This window comes from Phaseolus vulgaris, chromosome 3 (genome assembly GCF_051622355.1).
Source record: "Phaseolus vulgaris cultivar YP4 chromosome 3, ASM5162235v1, whole genome shotgun sequence".
In the NCBI taxonomy this organism is placed as follows: domain Eukaryota; kingdom Viridiplantae; phylum Streptophyta; class Magnoliopsida; order Fabales; family Fabaceae; genus Phaseolus; species Phaseolus vulgaris.
In genome coordinates, this window is record NC_143500.1 from 10,586,780 (window position 1) to 10,593,299 (window position 6,520).

General features: G+C 31.9%; 1 non-coding gene across 1 annotated transcript; it reads left to right on the forward strand.

Annotated features, from left to right (window-relative positions):
- The first annotated feature begins 1,108 nt into the window (after window positions 1-1,108).
- Window positions 1,109-1,181, forward strand: TRNAK-CUU (transfer RNA lysine (anticodon CUU)). Its single transcript has one exon. It is a non-coding gene; the product is annotated as a tRNA-Lys (tRNA).
- Window positions 1,182-6,520: the final 5,339 nt, after the last annotated feature.

Genomic DNA, 6,520 nt, shown 5'->3' on the forward strand with positions numbered 1-6,520 from the left:
GACAAAAATAAACCTATTATTTTTAAAAAATCCCAAAATGCAACACTACTCTTTCTTGTCCACTGCACACACGAATTTCATTTCTCTCTGAATAGCGGCGGCGTTGCTCCATCTCTTAGCACAGGAAGGTGTTTCTTTTGATGGTGGTCGGTAGTGTCTTGGATTATCGTTTCGTAGTTTATATCTAGTATTTCAGACAACGAAGTTCGGTAATTTTACAGAATCAGGAATCCACATTTGTTTTTTCACATTCCGGATTTGGAAATCCATAAATCTTCCAGATTGGGGAATCCATAAATCTTTCGGATTGGAGAATTCATAAATCTTTTGGATCCATCAATCTGTAACATTAATTAGGTTTCCAGATTTAGTATCCAAAAATAAACAATTTATTAAAATTTTCTTTCGGAACACCTCCTCATCCGGAAAACAACATGATTCACTTCTGGATTGATGAATTCGTAACACACTCCACCACGGTACCCTTTTTCAAATAAAATGTCAAGGCCAGTTTTGACATTTTTAAAATTGTAGAGGTGCAGGAAGAAAAACGTAGGGGTGCAGGAAGAAAAACATAGGGGTGCAGGAAGAAATAACCTACTTCAATGATGGTAAAAATGCAAATAACCAGGCTATTAAGTGATGTATAAATGTTAATACACAGAGAGGCAAGGAATTTTCTTTTACATTTGTCATATTTTCCTCACTTTGTTGGATATATAAAGAGGAGGATGTTTACTAATGCATTATGAGTGAATAACATAAATAATTTTAAATCATGCTCAAAGTAAAATATTAAAGTACTAAGTTTTTTTTCACTCACTTCAAATTTACATTTCTACTCATCCAATTCTGTCACTAATACAAATCATTAATTCTAGTACCATGTATTGATAATCCAACAGAAATAAACACTAACAAAATATTTACAAGTTAATACACTCCACTCATATCACATAATAGTTTCTATTATGTGGGTTTTATACATAATTTAATATTTAACCTTTTAACATTAATTTTAAAAAAATTATGAATTATTTCAATTTTTGAAGGAGTGAGTAAGGATGCATATTATATATATATATTTAAAGTTAAAAAACATTTATAAGCCCGTCTAGCTCAGTTGGTAGAGCGCAAGGCTCTTAACCTTGTGGTCGTGGGTTCGAGCCCCACGGTGGGCGTTTTTCTTTGTTTTTATTTTTGAGAGAGTGTGAAACGAATAAGTGAGAATGTCAAATTATAAAAGGCTATAAAATTTGTCTTATATAAATTTATTTCTTTCCTATTTTAAAGAATATATATTTATTTTGTTTTAAATTCTTGAAAGCATACATGTGAGGAATCTAAATTTTGTTATAATTTGTGTCTAAACTTGGAAAATCCATAGTATTATAATAACACTTAATAGATATTTCATTGAATTGGAAGTGGGTTTATCTGAGGAGATTATGAGCACTATTTAACTTTAGGAAAAAGCCTTGAGCCAATAATATATTAGCTTTTTGCAGATTTCTAATTCGGACACCTTTCCACATAACCTTTCTTTCATATTTAACACAAAAATTCATCAAAAAGCTAAATGCATTATCAACTTTGTGCAAAAAATGGAAAGAATAAAGTCACCACTTTTCTGTATTCTTGTTCATGAAGTTATTCCCATTAAAATATGGTAAGTGACACCGACTAAGTAAAACATTCAGTCAACGTGACTAATACACAACATTTTATTCCATCCTCACTTAGAAATATCTTTTTTTTTCTAATTATGCCCTCTTTTAAAAATAAATAATACTTATTAAATTTTAAAGCAAATAATACTTATTAAATTTTAAAGCAAATAATACTTCAAACAATATTAGTGTATTTGAGATCAGCACATGTTTATATTTCAACCAGAAGATTATTTTACTTTGATTTTAAAAAATTAAAAAAGTAATTCTAAAGTTTAAAGAGTAATATATATATATTCACATCACTTTTTTTCACTTTTGATTGAACGTGTTCTTTTGTCTATTTGTCCCTACTTATCTTGTCAAGTCTACAAAGTCGTCTCATAAATTATTTGATTTTTATTTTTTTTCTTAACTTTAGAAACTAATATTTTAAAGAGTAATTATCCAATTTTGAAAAAGGTTGTGGTCCCAACCAATGAGACAATAACAAGTTGTTTATGAATTTAGTCTATGAATGTTTTTTCCACCGCATTCGGTAGAATATTTTTAGTGCATTATTTTCTGTTTGATAGTGATGTTAATAAATTTGGATGCATCTCCAGTCATATGTTATTGGAGCAGTTATTGTCTATATATTATAAATGTTATTTTCTCACAAAATTCAAAATCAGGTGGCAAGATCCGGTTTCCTTATAAATTTCATGTTAATTTGATTCCAAGAAACTTTAGGATTCTTAGGAACCCATTTTAAGATACCTTTGGGAATAGAAAATTTTCTAATTTTACAGAATCTAACAGATTGGTCATTTCTCATACAGTAGAAACAACAAACAACCGATTGATTCGACCTTTTAACTGATTGATTTTTTGTGATGGTTGAAAAAGGTTTTGAACAACTACTATTTTTGCTTTGTGGGTTAAAACCCAAACCAGATTTCGATTTTCAAAAACAGCATTTGAATTACTTAAATCTTTTTCCATAACTTTGAGTTTCTCTTTCAACCAATTGTTTTCACTTTTCAACCGATTATTTGAAAGGGTTAATCTTTTAGCTTCTTCATGAGTTTCTTGGAAAGCATTAAGAAGTTGAAAATAATTTTCACAATTATTGGAAGAAGATGTACTTACTTGGTTTGATCCAAATTTTTCTTTTGCCATAAGACAGACTTCCATCTTGAATTTTGAAGAAGATGATTCAACATAGGGCTCATCCTTGTCCAGCCAGGCATTCCTTGGGTTCTTGTGATATTTCTCAAGAGTATCCCATATTTCTTTGGCTCAGATACATTATGAAACGTTGAAAAGTTCATCAGAATCAAGGGCAGAGACAATTATGTTCTTAGCTATACAATCAAGGTGGTCTCATTCAGTTTTAGATGATGCAAAATTATTTTCAGACATATGTATGAAAGCATTGTTTGAAATAACATTCCAGATTTCTTTATCTAATGAATCAACAAAGAATTTCATTCTTATACACCAAAGCTTATAATTTTCACCACATAACAGAGGTGGTTTGTTTAGAGAGGAACCTTCCCCAAAAGAAAACTTACTAGCCATTAAAAACAGTTTTCAAAAAAACAGAAACGAAAACTTGAATATTTTCCAAGAACATAGCTCTTGATGCCAATTGTAAGAATTGATGGCTTAAACAAGAGGGGGGTGAATTGTTTATCAAAGATTTTCGCAAAGATTGAATAAGAAAGAACCTTTATCAAACAACCACAAATAAGCAATAAAGGAAAGCAATCAAACAATGATTCAAAAACTGTTTACAAAATTTAAACCGCTTGAAAATACGTTTTAATCGATTGTTTATATCAGCAGCAAAAGCAGAATTAAAACAAACAGTTATAAGAAGTTAGAGAGAGAGATTTACATAGCCAATTTTATACTGGTTCACTCAACCTTGAGCTACATCCAGTTCCCGATTGTCTGATTTTGTATTAGTAATTTAGTACATAACTATTCTTCAGACTTTCATTATTTTCTAGACTTTATCAAGGGTCTATGTGTAATGTGATTTTAGTTCTAATAGAAATCTTTTCACCTTTAGTTTTGTGCTTATGTCTTCACATTGAAGGCTTTCTACATCATACCCAAGAGGATCAACATTATTTTATTTTCTCTCATACTACTTGTTGTACCACTGTTATAGATTAATATAAAAGGTTTCTTTAAGTTGATTTCTTGGATGGTAACTATATCTATATCTTGTGATGCATATTAAAATTAATTTCTCTTGACACCTTATATATAATATTATCTACTTTGATGTAAAACATTTATTTTCTATCATTCATCTGTAAGTAATTTACTAGTTATAAATAAATTGGTCACTTGTTCCCAGAATAAATTTAGCTAGGTTGTATGTGCATTTGTTTTAACTTGTTAGGTGTTGTTGATGAAACTCTCAACCTCATAAATGGAAGGGAGGTTATGGTGTGAATGTGTACTTCTTCTTCCTTCCTCTTCCTCATGTATATGACAAATAATGGAGACCTATTGCATCTCCAAGGGCTCATATTTTGGTAAGGAGTAAGATTACTCTTATATGTTTTGCGCAAACATATCTACAGTGTTTCTAATTATGTAATGATCCACTAATCATGTCTATCATTATCAAATTAATTGTGTATAGTTGCGTATAATAAGTATGTACAATAATTGTGTATAATTTAATAATCATTATTTCCTTAATAAACTGTATAAGCGAAATTGTTTAAAGTGTCTTGGGTAGTAGTAATAAATAAATTACGTACACATAATTGTGTATAATTGCGTATAATTTCATAATTAATACATAGGTCTTTATTTTGAGGCTAAAATGATTGAGTCAATATACTTATTTTGTTCATATTAACATTATGCATGCACCACCTACTAACACTTCAACCAACATGCCCCACCTATCACACCCCAACAAATGCATGCACCACCTACTGATATTAAGGAAAAACTGCATGAAGGTATCATGTTGTTTATAAATATATTCACTAGTTTTAGTTGCATGAAGGTATCTTTTTGCTTATACATAAATTCACTAGTTTTAGTTTTCTCTTTTGTAGAAAAAATGAATTGTTCAAACTCCGCAAAGATGAATGCCAAGTTCAAAGAGGAGAGGGACAAGATCATGGAGGAGCTAGCAAATATCACAGCGGAGAAGGCCATGCACGTAGAGTAGATGGTCAAGCTCTCATATGTCAATACTCCACTTTCACTTCTTTCTTTCATGTGAGATTATTAATATATGATGTTGAACCTTTTGTGGAAGAATTTGAATCATTAGGTTGTTTGGAATACCTCTTTCTTTGCTGAGTTCTGTCACGGTTTTTCTTTCTAAGAAACCTGCTGAATTTTCTGGTGAGCAGACTCACGTTCTCATCATGTTCAGAATCACCTTCTTCCTCACTTGTATCATGTTCCATGGTAGTTTTCAGAGCAATTCCTTTGGCCTTCTTCTCCACTGTTTCTTGTTCTTTCAATCTTTTCAGCTCAATTTCATGCTCTATCAGCTTTCCAAAAAGTGCAGCAGTGGACATCTTGGATAAATCTCTGGATTCTGAGATTGCTGTTACCTTAGGCTGCCAGCTCCTATCAAGACATTTTAATACCTTAATATTAAGCTCTTCCTTGTCAAAGACTTTACCAAGGCCAGTGAGGTGATTTAAAATGTGTGTAAATCGTTTCTGCACATCTGCAATACTTTCTTCAGATTGCATTCTGAACAGCTCGTACTCCTGAATTAGTGAGTGCTTCCTTGCCCGTTTCACATCATCAGTCCCTTCATGAGTCACCTCTAGTACATCCCACATCTCCTTTGCTGAGTTACATTGAGAGACTCTAAAGAACTCATCCATATTCAGTGCAGAGGTGATGATATTCTTGGCCAAGGAGTCATATTGGGCCTTCTTCTTCTCGGTTTCACTCCATTCAGACCAAGGCTTCTTTATTGTTTCATCTTTGACAACCTGCATAGGTATGAAAGGTCCACTGACCACTGCATCCCAGATTCCCATGTCAATAGACTCCATAAAGATCTTCATCCTGATTTTCCAGAAAGCATAGTTAACACCACCAAACATAGGAGTTCTATTAATAGACGCACCTTCAGCAAAAGGCATTTTAAACTCAGACATCATACACTTGAGCAAAATACAAGCCCTAGCTCTTGATACCAATTGCTGGGTCTATTAGTGTCTAAGTTCAAGAGGGGAGGGGTGAATTGAGCTTATAAAATTTTCGCAAGATCACACAATTTTCAGTATACCAGAGACAAAAAGAACATATTGATTTTACATGAAACAGATTGATTCTTCAGAGCAGTCTAGCACAATTTGACTTTGTTCAAATTAAAATTGTAATCAGCAGAGAGCTATAACAGAATCAGATTAATTTGATTTTATGAGTATGAAGAATACAACTATGCCAAGAAATCAATCAACTTCATTCAACACAAGGTTTTAATGAGAATGAATCTTCCTCAGGTTTTAATGAATAGACAATTTGTTTTTCAAATCAATTAAAACAGCATATACAACTGCCTTGTTTGAGATTAGCGAGCTTTAACAAATCAGGAAGAACAGTTCTTATTTAAACCCAGAATTAACAGATTCAATTTCAAAAGAACAGATTTAGTTCTTGACAGAATTAAGCAAAACCAGAAATGAGTGCAGGGATGAGAAGAAAAGGCACACAAGTTTTTATAATGGTTCACTCATACATAGCTACATCCAGTCTCACCTAACCCCAAGGTGGAATCCACTAAAAACAGTACCAATTACTTACAAACTCAGCAGTTCTTGAACACTACAAGAACAACACCAACAATGCTGAAAAACCCTATT